Source organism: Phascolarctos cinereus, unplaced genomic scaffold (assembly GCF_003287225.1).
Source record: "Phascolarctos cinereus isolate Bilbo 61053 unplaced genomic scaffold, phaCin_HiC Scaffold_4;HRSCAF=312, whole genome shotgun sequence".
Classification (NCBI taxonomy): Eukaryota; Metazoa; Chordata; class Mammalia; order Diprotodontia; family Phascolarctidae; genus Phascolarctos; species Phascolarctos cinereus.
Genome location: NW_027555847.1, coordinates 62,445,744 through 62,460,359, shown reverse-complemented (window position 1 = coordinate 62,460,359; position 14,616 = coordinate 62,445,744). Strand labels below are relative to the sequence as shown.

The window sequence follows — 14,616 nt, the reverse complement described above, 5'->3', positions numbered from 1 at the left end:
AAGTACAGAAGGCCAGCTTCCAAGTCTCAGTTTATCTTTTAACAAAGGTAAGTTATCCTGACAGCACTCAAGTGCTCCTAAGTTTACTAGAACGACAGAAAAGCATACTTGAAGTAACAACCGCCAGCTGAATTACTGGCGTTAGCAAAGAACTGTTCCTTGCTGTTGAAGAAGCTCTATAAAAGCTTTGCCAAAAACAATTATCAGACAGCATAACAAAAGTCACTGCAAGCTTCAGGATTCCATTCAAAATGTCTATTTAACCCACTAAACATAACTCAGTAGGATAACCTGAGAAAGCTACTAGGCAAGATCTAAATTTAATCTAGAACCTCACCCCACAAAGGAGCCACGATTTGTTAACACGTGTGGATCACAAAAAGCCCTATATCTTCCACGGCCTGAAGGGTCTCACATGGACACAACACGAAGGAAAAGCATACTGACCACATGACTTTGACTGATTCAGCTTGACTCAGGTGTTCAGGGGAAGCCTCTCCCAAACAAAAGAATCGAGTTTAATAACTTAATGGGCTCACAGCTTTGAAACTTATGACAAATCCCCGCACATTCGACTGCAACCCGGGAAACTATCACCGAAAATTGCTGTTTTGTCATCATTCTCATCACACAGACGACCTGTTCCTCGTTGGTGAGGAGCCACCAACGCTCATTTCATCATTGCACAAGGCCGAAATCCTTCCCGACCTTACCTCCTCGTTCGCAAAGCTCAGCGAGCGAAACACTTGAGGAACCACCCCCAAGCGGGTCCTGCGGCCCCGAAGGCCGGCTGGACGGCCGCCCCTTCCTCCCCGCTTCCCGGCACCAAGCGCCTAATAAACAATCCCACGACAGCTGACCGCCCTGGCCCCCAACCCACGGCTCGGGCGGCCCTCGAAGAAAAGAAGGGCGAGCCCCGGGCCCCCGGCGACGTCCCCGTCCGCATGCCGCTGCCTCCGACCGGCCCCGGCGCCCCTGACCAGTGCTCGGACCCCTCCCACGAGGCCCCGGGACCTCCCGCTTCACTGCCAGAGCGGCCGGACCCTCGTTAGGCCTCGGCCCCGAAGGACGGGAGAGTCGGAGGGGGAAGGGCGGAGGGGGCCGGGGGCGGGCAGACGGACGGACGGAGGGGGCAGCTGGGCCCGCGGCTCACCGCAGACAAGAGGGCGGGCGGCTCCTCCGGGGGCTCGGGAGCTATGCCGGATGCGTGTCGAGGGCTCGGCGAACAGGGCAGCAGGGAAGGGGACGCTCCAAGTCCGCTCGACGAGGCTCCCTTCTCCTTCTCCTTCACCGCCTCCTTCTTCTTCCACCACTGTCGCCGTCGCCGCCTCAGGCTTTATGGCCAACACTAGGGCTCCGCTCTCACTTCCGCCACCGCCGCCGCCCCGAGCGGAAGTGCCTGTCACGAGACCCCCGACGCTAGGGCCCGCCCCGTACGTCCGCACGCCTGACACCAGCCGGGCCCGGCCGTGCTGGAGATCACGTGGGGAAAGATGGCGACCCCCAGTCTGAGTGGCCGCTGGTCTAAGGGCGGCGCCATGTTGGACCCCAAGCTGACCTTCCCAGCTCTCCACCCGGGAGAGAGAAAGAAAAAGGAAGCAATGACAGCTTCTCCTTGCGATTCTAAGTGTGATGGCGTCCCCACCGTCGCAACAGAGCCCTAGGGTTCCATTTACTTGTAGGATTCTCATTCAGGACTTCATTCATACACCTCGTCCAACGAGGGTTTTATTAAGCACCTACTGAATGCCAGGTGCTGGAGATGTTTCATGGGCAAGCCATGAGGTTCAAAAAGACCTTAGTGTTAAAGACCTTAGTGCAAGGTGAATGCACGAATAAAACATTTATTTAGCACTTACTACATGCAAAGCGCTGGGCATAGACATAGAAAAATAAGACAATTCCTGCCCTCAAGGAATTTACACTCTAAAGAATTCCAATGAACCCCCAGGGGTGCGTGGGTACTTTTCAAGAGGTCCATGAGCCTGAATAGGGGCAGGAATTACATCTCCATTTTCACTAACCTTAACTGAAAAATTCATTATTGTGAAGCCTACCAAAGAGGAGGTCCATGAAACAAAAAAAGGTTAAGAACCCATGGATTCAAGCCTAGGTGACTACAAGGATGATGGTGACATCCACAGAGACAAGAAGTTAGATGATGAATTTTGGACTTGTTGAGTTTGAGGTGATTGACTGCCAAATGGTAGACAATATGCTGGTTGGTGCTGGGGATACGAAGGTAAAATAAAACATTGTCTGCTCTCAAGGAGCTTACGTGGTGGGGATGGGGGTGGGGGGGCACACAGAGAAATGTTACAGCATATACAGAGATAAGTAAGTACAAGATTATTTGAGTACTAAACTGAAGGAATCGGGGAAGGGTTCATGGAAGAAAGAGATGGCAGCTGAGCTAAAACTAAAGGATTCTGAGATGAGGAGGTGATGCAATCTAGGCACCTGGGAAAACTCCAGGTGGAAGTATATGGCAGGCAGTTGGAAATATAGGACTGGATTAACTCTAGAAAGAGATTGGGAATGGAGTTACCCATTTGGAAATCTGGTTTAGAAATGGGAGGTGAAGCCCAAGTCCTGGATGAGATCATTAAGGGTGAGAAGTAGGCAAAGAATGTCATCAATGCAAGTCAATGAATAAGTCCCTAATTAGTGAGGCAGACTATAAATATTAAAGAAATTCTGAGGAGGGATGGAGAAGGGAGGGAGGGAGGGAGAGAGAAAAGGAGAGAGAGAGAGAGAGAGAGAGAGAGAGAGAGAGAGAGAGAGAGAGAGAGAGAGAGAGAGAGAGAGAGAAACTCTAAATTTAGAACTTAGACATCAAAGATGCCAAGGTCATCCACTGCATTCCAGGCCATCACTAGTCATCCTGACTTTTGTCCTGCTACTGGACTTTGATGTCTCTGGAAGAGAGAGAGGCTGACAACTTTGTGCAATTCTGCCTCACTTAAATCCAATTTATGAACTAGTCAAGACATCATCCTGTGATGTCACTGGTCCTCTTTGATAAGGAAGAACAAACAACAAATTTGAAGTATGCCTGTTTTCAAATCCTGGCTCTCCTACTTAATACTTTAGGAAAGTATGACCTTGGGTCATAAGGTGACAACCTCCCTGCACCTCAGTTCTTCATCTATAAAATAAAAAATCTGGATTAGATGACCTCAAGACTTGACTAGATGACCTGACTAGATTTCCAGCTCTAAATCTATAATCCCATGATCATCATGGAATATAGGAGATCAGGGAAGGCTTTGAGAAGAATGGGGCCCTTCAAAGATATCCAAGATATGCCTTGGGAGACAGGGGGAAGTAGTTTTCAGAAGGACGTATAATCTCCATTCTACAAGTGCAGAAACTAAGCATTAAAGAGACCAAGTGATTTACCCAAAGTCATGCAACCAGGAAGCAGCTGAGCTGTGTGGTATCTTGAGCCCAGGTCCTCTGACTCCCAAGTATAGTGCTCTTTTCCAAAGTGAAATAATATATGTAAAGTGTTTGCAGAACCTTAAAGTAGAATATAAATGCCAGTTTGTTAATATTACTATTATTATTATGCCACATGTAAGAATGACTAATAGCAGATCATTTTTTGTTTTGATAGCTGTGAGGGGTTTAGAGAGCAAGAAGATACTGGACATTCATAGTGAAGAGATTATCCACTGAGAGACAAATTTCAATAACTCTCTTTGTTAACTGGAAAGCTCTATGTAAATACGAGCTATGATTATTATTCACAATTTTATATAAAAACCTTCAATTATAAGGAGCTAAATTAAAAGCTATAGGTAGAAAAATGATCTGTAATCTTATCAAAATGAATATTTTCCCCATTGGTACAGGTTAAAATCCATCCTTGCTAATTGTCAATAAGTAGTCAATAAATATTACTAAGCACCTGTCGGGAACTGTGCTCAGTGATGGAGATACAAATATGAAAAAGACAGTCTCTGCCCTCAAACTGCATATAATCTCACGGGGGAAGACAATATACAAAAGAAAGCTGGAAAAAGGAAAGGGGAGATAGCCAGCACAATGGCATGATGGAGAAGTCAAATAAGTCCAAAATGGGTGCAGCCAGGTGGGAAATAAAGAGATGTCTTAGATGTCTGTCCTGTCTCCTCTCCTTAAATAGGGGAGTCTATGGCTCCACCCTCCAATGAGAGGGGTAGATGTGAAGAGGTGTAATAAGGCTGATTGGATCTAATGAGATGAGATTTCCCAATGATAGTTTTTTGGGTCCATGGTGGAAGAAGTCAAAGAAATACAAAAGGGGTACAGCTGGTGGGAAATGAGATGTCAGATGTCCTTGCCCTCTCATCTTATGCATCCATGTTCTCTCATAGATGTGTCATAAAGGAGGATCTTCAGTGTGCTAAAGTGGATTATATGTGTAAGGGATCTCTTAGCCTTATAAGGGTGGCTGGCCTACTTTCTTTTTTTCTTTCTTTCTCTCCCTTCTTCCTTTCTTTCCTTCCTTCTTCCCTCCTTTCCTCCTTCCTTACTTTCTTGTTTCCTTTCCTTCTTCCCCTTCTTCCTTCCTTCCTTCCTTCCTTCCTTCCTTCCTTCCTCCCTCCCTCCCTCCCTCCCTCCCTTCCTCCTCCCTTCCTTCCTTCCTTCCTTCCTTCCTTCCTTCCTTCCTTCCTTCCTTCCTTCCTCCCTCCCTCCCTCCCTCCCTTCCTTCCTTCCTTCCTTCCTTCCTTCCTTCCTTCCTTCCTTCCTTCCTTCCTTCCTTCCTTCCTTCCTTCCTTCCTTCCTTCCTTCCTTTCTTTCTCTTTGTCTCCCTATCTCTCCCAGGCTAGAAAGTACACCAGCCACTCATGAGCCAGCTTTGACCTGCTCAGTTTCCAACCAGTGCTGGTTTGCTCTACTTTAAGCAGTCTCATAGAGCAGAGGCTCACTATATTTATGCCACACAAGATAGACATCAATCAGCTTTATCCCTAATGTAGCTCAGAACCCCCAAACTCAAGTGATCCACCAGCCTTAGCCTCCTCAGTAGCAGGGACTACAGGCCTGCAGAGTCATGCCTAACCTTTCCTCCTTTTCTAAACACTCATTTCTTCAGTGATATACCTTATGTCACTTTTTTTTTTTTTGCATAGGTCATCATTGGAAGCAGGCTGCCATCGGCTTGTCCCCACTATACATCTCTCCATAGCCCTTGATTCAAGGCTCATGTGATGGGGCCAAAGTGACTTTGCATGATTTACAAAGTTTTGGGGTTTTGTGTGTATTCTAAAACATGACTAAATTTGTTTTAAAGGAACCTCCCCAGGACATGTTAATCTGGGTATACCTGCACTGCAGTTCCTATAAACCCTCTAGATTTTCAGCCCTACATCTTATCTTTCACAATATTCCTCAATCCCTACCTCTCAGCAATCTGAACAGATTGATCTCCACAATGCCATGCTCCAGTGGATTTCAGAAAAACCTGGGAAAACTTATATGAACTGATGCTGAGTGAAGTGAGCAGAACCAAGAGAATGCTGTACACAGTAATAGCAATACTGTGCAAGACCAGCTTTGATAGACTTAGCTCTTCTCAGCAATGCAATGATTTAAGACAATTCCAAAAGACTTATGATGGAAAATGCTATCCACATCCAGAGAAAGAACTATGGAGTCTGAATGCAGATCGAAGCATATTATTTGCTCTTTTTTTTCTTACAGTTTTTTCCTTTTGTTCTGATTCTTCCTTCACAACATGACTAATATGGAAATATATCTAATAGGATTCTACATGTTTAGCCTATATCATATTGCATGCTGTCCTGGGAAGGGGAAAGGGAAGGGAGGGAGAAAAAAAATTGCAACTCAAAATCTTATAAAAGTGAATGTTGAAAACTATCTTTACGTGTAATTGAAAAAATAAATACTATGGAGTGGAAAACACAAAAAACAAGTGCCATGCTCCATCCTCCCTCTTGGCCTTTGTTCGTAAAGCCTCTCCTCCATGACAAGCCTCCCTTTCCCCTCTTCTGCATTTCTAAAACATACCCATTCTTTACATTAAAGCCAAGTCCAAAGTCTTTTCCAAACCTTTTCTTACTCTTCTGGCCTCCAGAAATTTCTTTCCTTCTGATCTCTTAAGAAATACCTGTCTGTAATACAGGGGTGGCACTTAATTACCTGCAGAACTGACTTATAAATCTCAGGTATATACAAAGGGCTACCCCTGTCTTTCCACACTGAAGTCTTCTGTTTTTGGTCCATCTAGGGAGGTATCCAAATAAACAAAACAAAACAAAATAAAACTTAAGAGAATTTGTATTTACAGATGTAGAAGAAAGAAAAAAGTTGCAGAAAAAAGAATGAGTTTAGGAAAGCTTATCCAAGGCCTGGAGCTGGCCTGCCTGTAATTCCCTAAGACATCCTCTGCATTGCTTGAATTATTTCATTTCATTTCTGCTTTGTTTGTCTGCTGGGGTTGGGGGTTGGGAGGAGGACTCCAAGAATGACCAGGTGTAGATTTATTCAGAATAACAATCATCCTCTTCAAAAAAAAAATGTGAACACTTCTAGAATGGTTAGGTATTTCTAGGTCATTCAGTCCCACATTAGAGTAAATTAGTTGAATCAGTTTGCTTTTCCTGTAATATACAGATGACCACAATTACACTGAGGGAATAGGGGTTTCCTAAAGAGGGAGAAAGGATAGTAGTTAATTTTGGAGCATGGAGCACTTTGGGAAGTAGGGCAGGTTTGGGAGGGGTGCCAGAGTGTGTGTGTAGAGGAAGAAGGTCAGGGCTATAGGCCCTTGGGACAGTGAAGACAGGAAAGTAGGAGGAATGCCCAAGACAAAATTGGCCTATTTCAAAACTTTACCCTGCTTCCAAGAGAAGTAACCTAGAGCTGGAAAGGACCTTAAAGGCCATCTAATCCAATCACCTTATTTTTATAGACACATAAATCATATAACTGGTTCAAAACCCTACATCTATATAATTCTGATGTCCTTTCAGTGGAATAGGGGAAAGATAACTCAACATGGAGTCAAGAGAACTGGCTTCAAACCCTACCCCAAACAGTTCCTAAATGTGTGACCATGGGTGACTGTCATAGTTAATAGAGCAAAAGGCTTGGAGTAAAAAGACCTAGGTTCACACAGGCCTCAGATACATATGAGTGGCCCACCTTCTTTTCTGATCATACATCTCTTTATCTTTTATGATCTCTTGCTTTCAATATATCAGTAATAAGTTGCATTGTATATATACTCACAATATGACATTCCATTACTCTTTGGGACATTGTGGAATTCCATGATTAAGAGCTATATAGGATCACCAGAAGAATAAACTGTTATTTAAAAGATGGTCAAGTAACTCAACCTCCCAGAAACTCAGTTTCCTCATTTATGAAATTACAATAACAATTAATAATGATGATAATAATATCCACCTGCCTCACAGTGCTATTGTGAAGAAAATGTTAGTGTACTATTATTTGAAAATGATTCCCCAAGCCCACTCCTCTTGGAACATAAAACACATACGTCCAGGATAAAGTTCTGACCTCAGGGGAAAGATTCTTTCTCTCTTAATCCCACATAACTTGGGTTCTTGCAAGGGATCTAGGTTCAGAAAAGTCAGGAACCCTAGTTAGAGGTTGTCTGCTCTGCCCAAGGATCCCTTTCTTTCCCTCCTCACTCCCTTTGCCCACAACACCTCCCCTCCAGGTAGAGTGATAGGGTTCATTTTGCTCATCTGATCTTTGCAACATTATCTCACACCACTCCCTACCATGTATTTCCACACCACTGCCAAACTGTATGACTTTCCATCCCCTCTAAATGTTCTGCTCTCTCCCTCTCCCACTTTCATGCCGATTGCTCAGCTCTGCTCCTTATGTGGACAGCATCATCCCCCCCCCCCCGCCCGCCAGCTCTGCCTGTTGAAATCCTACCCATCCTCCCAGACCCTATTCAAATGCCACCTTCTGCATGAAGCCTTCCCTGACCCTGCTGCCAGTCAGGAGTGGTCTTTCCTTTTCCTGCCCTCATATAACGAGTCCTTGGAAGTCTTGCCTGTGTCTTGTACCATTTTACCTTGTATGTGTCCTTATCATTTTACCAGGTTGCACACTCTTTGGAAGGATGTTAAATATAACCTCTACCACACAAACCCACATATACAGAAACAAACACACATATAGATGGAATCCAATAGTGTAAAAATTTAACAGTTTATTACACATTTTGTGCCTCATTTTCCATACTATCAGTGCAAATACAAATTTGGTGTAAATGTACATCTTTTTTTTTTGATTTTTAAAAAAAGTTTATTACAATGTACAATAGACTCATTAAGATAACACTTAATCTTGGCTGCAGGCTGCTACAGATGTTGAAGTAGGAAATGCAGATGTCACAAAGCATGAAAGAAACCAACAGGAATCATCATCTTATCTACACAGGAATGGCTACTTTTTGCCAGATTTCTTAATCCCGCCACTGGTTAAGTGGTCCCTTCCCAGCAGCTTTTGCTTTTAACTCTTCCAGTTTTTTCTGTTCTTTTTGTTTTTGTTTGAAAGCTATATCTTCCTCATCCATGTCCTTGGTTTGCTTCTTGGGCTGCTTCAGAGGCTTCTTCTTACCACCCTTGTGACCGGACATCGTGCCTGCTACTCAGCTGCCCCGAGCCCCTTCGCTGCCGTAAATGTACATCTTAACAAGCCACAATGTACAGCTGTTCTTCCTCCTCCCTACTAAGAAATATAAAATCTTAAGGGTCAAACAATATCAAATGTACAGGCTTCATAACCATTTAAATTGTCTTCACAAGTTTTAGCTAAGATACATTTGGAACACTAACTAGCATTCCTAGCATGGAATGTAAAAGCCCAGCTATAATACAATGACCATTTGTGATTCTAAAGGACCAATGATGAAATGTGCTTTCATTATATTACAGAAGGGTGATGGATTCAGAGTGCAGAATGAGGCACATGTATTTTTGTGGACAGCCACTGGGGAAATTTGTTTTGCTTGATTATGCATATTTGCAACAAATGCAGTCAACAAGTATTTATTAACCATCTGCTCTCTGCCAGGCACTGTGCTCAATGCTGGGGATAGAAGGAAAGGGAAAAGATAGTTCCTGCACTCATGGAGCTTACAATCTAATGGGGGAAACAACACACAGACAACTATGTACGCCCAAGACACAGACAGGAGAAAATGTAGAAAAGTAACAGAGGGAAAGTCATGTTATTAAATAAAGCATTAAATCATAAGTGTCTTGTACCCCTTGTAGCAAAAATGGAGAGGTAGGGGTTAACAGAGACCTATTAAGCTATTCTACTTCCTTATGGATATGAAAAGGCTGCTTGACACAAAATGATCACTGGCTTTGGAGCCAGGGTCCCTCTGTTGCTTACTGCTTGTGTGACCTTAGACACATAAATCGTTTTGCTGGGCCTTGCTTTCCTTATCTGTAAAATGAAAGGCTTGGCTAGTAAGTGTGAAGCAGAATTCAACAAATATGCTAAAGAAATGTGCTTCCCTCCCTCCCCCCTTTTTTTTTTTCAGTAGGGTAGGGGATAGGATGGAGGAAAAATAGAATTCTGTTGATTTTTTAAAATAGAGAGGTAGGGATGAGGTACTAGATGTGAAATATAACATAACTTCCATCCGATGTCCTTGTATTAACAGTTTTGTTTAACTGTTTTACTTTGTTACAAGAGACTTCACAAAGCTGGAGAGATCTGTAAATGTTTATAATATAAACAAAAATCAGTAACACTGAAGGTATTAAAAAAAGCAGATAAGTGAGATGGAATGTTGTATATACGGGAACAGCAAGAATCCTTGTTTGGCTGGAATGTAGAGTTTATAAAGTGGGGAAGATGTATAATAAGCCTAGAAAAATAGGTTGGAGACATTGCAAAAGTATTTCGTGGAGGGCTGGGCCTTAGTACAGTGCCTTTGGTCTTTTTCAGGCTAGAAGCTCCTTGGATGAAGAATCTGGTGGCCTTCTCTATTGCTTCATTCACCTCAGGCTCTGTCCAGTCTGAATTTAGCAGGCTACTTAATACTTTTTTGAACTGAAAATTGAATTTCACTGTCTAGCCTGATCAGTGGCCTCACCATTCAATTAATGGTAATTGTGGTATAGAATGGAAACAACACGCAAGTATTGAGGCCCAATGGGCCTGAGGGATGGACAATACTAGCTTAGAGTGGACAATTCCATTTAATTTTCAATTCAACAAGCCTTTATTAAGCACTTGCCATGTGTTAAACACGATGCTATGTGCAGAGGATACAAAGACAAAATCAATCCCTTTCCTCAAAGAAGTAACATTCTACTGGGATGGAGTGAAGAAAGAAAGAGAGACTGAGTTGGCCAAATGGGTATGACGTGATAGAAAGATCTTATCCAAAGCCAGGCTTACCCGATAAGGAGGACTTTTTTTTCCCTTTCTTTCCTCCTGATAAGTGGAATCTTTGTTTCTCTGTTCTGAGACTGGTAGGTCTCCATGGCTCTCCCAGTGATGACCTTAGATGCTGTTGTGTCTGACTCTTTGTGACCCCATTTGGGGTCTTCTTGGCAGAGCTACTGGACTGGTTTGCCATTTTCTTCTCCAACTCATTTTACAGATGAGGAAACTGAGGCAAATAGGATTGAGTGACTTGCCCAGGGTTACACAGTTAGTAAATGTCTGAGGTCAGATTTGAATTCATGAAGATGAGTCTTCCTGACTCCAGGCCCAGTGCTGTTAGTACAGTGCCTCTGGTCTTTTTCACTGGCACCTGAAGAGAGAGACAGAGACACAGAAACAGAGAGAGGAGAAAGACAGAGACTGAGAGAGACAGACAGACAGACAGAGACATAGAGAGAAAGACAGAGAGATAGAAAGAAACAGAGAAAGACAGAGGGAGAGAAATGGGGAGAGAGAAAAACAGAGACAGAGACAGAGAGAGATAGAAAGAAATAGAAAAATAGGGGGGGAGAGAGAGAGACAAGTAAAAAGAGAGACAGAGAGACAGAGACAGAGACAAACAGAGACAGAGACAGAGAGTCTGGGACGTAGGGAGGCCAGCTGTTTCAGAGCCTTTAATTACTCATTGCTACCCACACTGGAAAATGTCACGTGAAACGGGGACTCGCATCAGTGTTCTCGGAGAAGAAAGAGTAGGAAATGGGAAGAGAGGGAAGAAGAAAGCTTGCCAACACACAGGATTAATACTGTGCTTTAGTTAGGGGCAGTGTGGTGGAGTGGAGAGAGGGCTGGTCTGGAATTGGGGCTCAGTTCCGGCCTCGGACACTGGCTCGTGTCTCCACGAGCAAATAACTTCATCTCCTAGTGCCCCGAGGCAACTCTGAAACTGAAAGTTACGGATGAACAGCTTATCTGCCCTGCTTAAGGGAGTTCCCTCTTAATGAATCCCAGGTCTGCAGCTCCGGAGAGAGGGAGGCAATTTCCAGTCCTCTAAGAATGATTTTATTCTAGATCTCGTAGAAAAGCTATATTGGATAGCTGAACAAATCCAAAGGTAAAAGAGCTCCAAGTATCATTTGGACGATACCAGACGACAGAGCCAGCCGCCCTCGTAGGCAAAATTCGTTTTGCTCTTTTTATGCTTTCCCTTGCCCTGTCCCTGCTCTCCCAGAGTCATTCCTTCTAGGCTTGACTAACCCCAGAAAGCCGTCGCTGATAAGGGAAAAGGACTCTGGGAGACCAAAAGCTTTCCTGTCGTCAAGATTACCGTTCAACCAGAAGGCTTGGGCTGCAGAGATAAGATAGATCCATTCCGTTGTTGATCTGATTCATATCCCTAGAATACCAAAATCTTTTTTTCTTTTCATTGAGGTCTCTTCTAATCCAGGGTCCCTTGCTAGGTGGTCAGTTTTGCCTTCTTCTTGGCTTGGGATTCAGGCAAACAAGCAACTGTTATCTATAATCAACTTCTGGTAAATAGCAATAATAATTTTATTTTTTCTACTGTGCTTTGAGATTTGCAGAGCAATTTCTTCACAATAACCTTGTAGTACAAACATTATTGCCATTTCACAGATGAGGAAATAGAGGCTCAGGGACCTTCATTTAATTCAGTTCAATTTAATAAACATATATGAAGCGCTGACCATACACCAGACACTATGCCGAGTGCTGGGGATGCAAAAAGAGACAAAAGACCGTTCCTGCCCCCAAGGAGCTTACAATCAGATCAGGTGACATCATGCAAAGGAATACGTACAAAGCAAGCTACATACAGGAAGAATAGGAAATAATTAAAAGAGGGAAGGCACTGGAATTAAGAAGGATTGGGGAAGCCTTCTTATGGAAGGCATGTATGGTGGCACACAGCTAGTAGATGTAGTTCCTAATATGCACGTTTTAAAAATGAGGAAACAGACTTAAAGGGACAGGTAAAGTGATTTGTCATACACCCAGTAAGTGTAGGAACTGGCTATAAACCTAGGTCCTGATTCACGTATACTGTTCTTTCCCTGCTGCCTCAGCTGTCTCTGACCCTCTGGAAAGATCTGCATTTGTTCAATGAAATTCAATTCATAGGATCGCAGATCTAGAGATGAAAGGGGCCTCAGAAGCCATATAGTCTAACCCCCTCTTTTTACAAACGAAGGAACTGAAACCCAGAGAGTTTAAGTGGCTTGCCTGAAACCATTTAGGTAGTAAGCAGCAGAAATAGCATATGAACCCAGGTCTCGACTCCAGAGTCAGGGTCTTTTTAAAAAAAATTATTTTATTTTATTACATATACTCCATTGCCTCTGCCACCCCTGGCCCTTGGTAGTAAACTTTATTTGTTGTGAAAATAACATAGGAAGATATTCATAAAGAGATGCCTGACTTAGGGTGGGGTTCAAAAGGTGGCAAGATTTAAAACTGATCACAAATAGATGATATAACCAGAAATTTGAAATAAAATGAGGTGGAGGATTGTGTCTACCTGATGTACCTTTACTTAAGAATTTCGTCTTTGTCTTTGCACCCCTCATTCGTCTGCACAGGCAGCTAAGTGGTGTATCAAAAAGAGCTCTGGGCCTGGAGTCGGTAAGGCTTGAGTTCAAATTTGGCCTCAGACACTTACTAGCTGTGTGATCCTGGGCAAGTCACTTAACTTCTGCCTGCCTCAGTTTCCTCAGCTGTAAAATGGGAATAATCATAAGGCTGTTGTGGTAATTCAGGCTTGTTATACAGATCAGATGAGATAATGGCACATACTTAATAAATGCTTTTTCATTCCTGCATGACAAACAAACAAAAAATCTTAGGGTCAAGATAAACTAGAGGACCTTTTTTTCTTTTTTGAAAGGACAGATTCTAAAATGATACTGAATGAGTAAAATTTAGCAAGAAGTTCCAAGAAATTTCTAAGTTTGAAATCAAATAGTGATGCAGAAAGAGACAGACAATAGTGAACAGAACAGAATGGTTAAAAAATAGAATTAAAGTCTAGGCAGATACTTGGCTATATTAGCTATTTTATGAGCCTGGCTCCTGGGACTAAGAATCTATTCTAATTTGGATATGATTTTCATGAATGGGGAAGAATTGGTTGTTGGGTGGGAAACTTGGGACCACATATAGACAGACATCCTGGAACTGGTGACTGCCAACCAATCACATGGTATAGGGGAGGCTTTCTGACTGGCTTTGTAGGTATTCAAAATGGCCCATCACCTACAGCTATTTCTTTGTCTCTTTGCTTTAAGTGGTGATCAAATTTTCACTTATAACATCAGGTGAGAGACCCCATCATAAAGGGAAGGCCTCTAGGCTTTCTCTCTAAGTCCTCATGGCTTCTGAGAAATGGGCTTCAATCTTTAGCCAAAGCCCAAAATCCTTGGGTTTTTCAGCTGGTGTAGGCTCAATGCCCTGAGGAGAAAAAGTGATCTTTAGTAACAGCTTTTAGGACCCCAGACCAGCAGAAGGACTCACCCAACAGTTATGCCATTTCCAAGCATGAATTTGGTAAGAGCAGTACTACATAGGAACTGAGCTAAGTTATGAGCCTTATTCTCTCCCTCCTTACCCAACACCATCGGGTTGGAGTAAGGCAGATTATGGCCCTGAGGCATTGGGGAAAATATCCCTTTGTAAAAGTCAATGGATAATAAGTGGTTAAATAAAAATGAGATCTGGTCACTGGCTCCTAACAGTGGGGGGAACACAGATTATGGGGACTAGAACCCCAGGGGAGTCAAAGTGAACTCATTCCACTAAACTCTATTAGGAGAAAAAGAAAGGTCAAAGAATAGCCAAGACCTTTGCCTAGGGTGGATGGGATGATGTTAACTGATCCCGAAGAGAAAGCAGAGCTGTCCAATGTTTGTATAGTTTCTGTTTTCTCTGCCAAGGAGAAGGATCTTTGCCCTGGAAATGACTGACTAGGAAGCCGAATAGCCAAGATAAATAAAGACAGCACCTAGTACCCTTGGTAAGTTCAAGTCATCTGGTCCAGGGCAACTTTATTCTGGGATACAGAAATGTGACTGGTGAGCCACTCCCAATGACTTCTTCCTTTTTTTTTTTTTTAGGCAATTGGGGTTAAGTGACTTGCCCAAGGTCACATAGCTAGTAAGTGTCAAGTATTGGTCTGAGGCTGTACCAATGACTTCTTAA

The 14,616-nt window shown here is 43.2% G+C and overlaps 1 protein-coding gene and 1 pseudogene across 2 annotated transcripts in view; both read right to left on the bottom strand.

The window, feature by feature from the left end:
- RAB7A (RAB7A, member RAS oncogene family) overlaps window positions 1-1,395 on the bottom strand; it is a 59,679-nt gene extending 58,284 nt beyond the window's left edge. The window contains exon 1 of the mRNA XM_020981201.2: window positions 1,154-1,395. The gene's annotated coding sequence lies outside the window, so the exon portion shown is untranslated. The remainder of the gene's footprint in view (window positions 1-1,153) is intronic.
- Window positions 1,396-8,186: 6,791 nt separating this feature from the next.
- On the bottom strand, window positions 8,187-11,972 carry LOC110204823 (translation machinery-associated protein 7 pseudogene; annotated as a pseudogene). The gene is made up of 2 exons (XR_013485620.1): window positions 10,417-11,972; window positions 8,187-8,724 (listed from the first exon to the last, which is right to left on the bottom strand). The product of XR_013485620.1 is annotated as a translation machinery-associated protein 7 pseudogene (transcript).
- Between the last annotated feature and the right edge of the window lie 2,644 nt (window positions 11,973-14,616).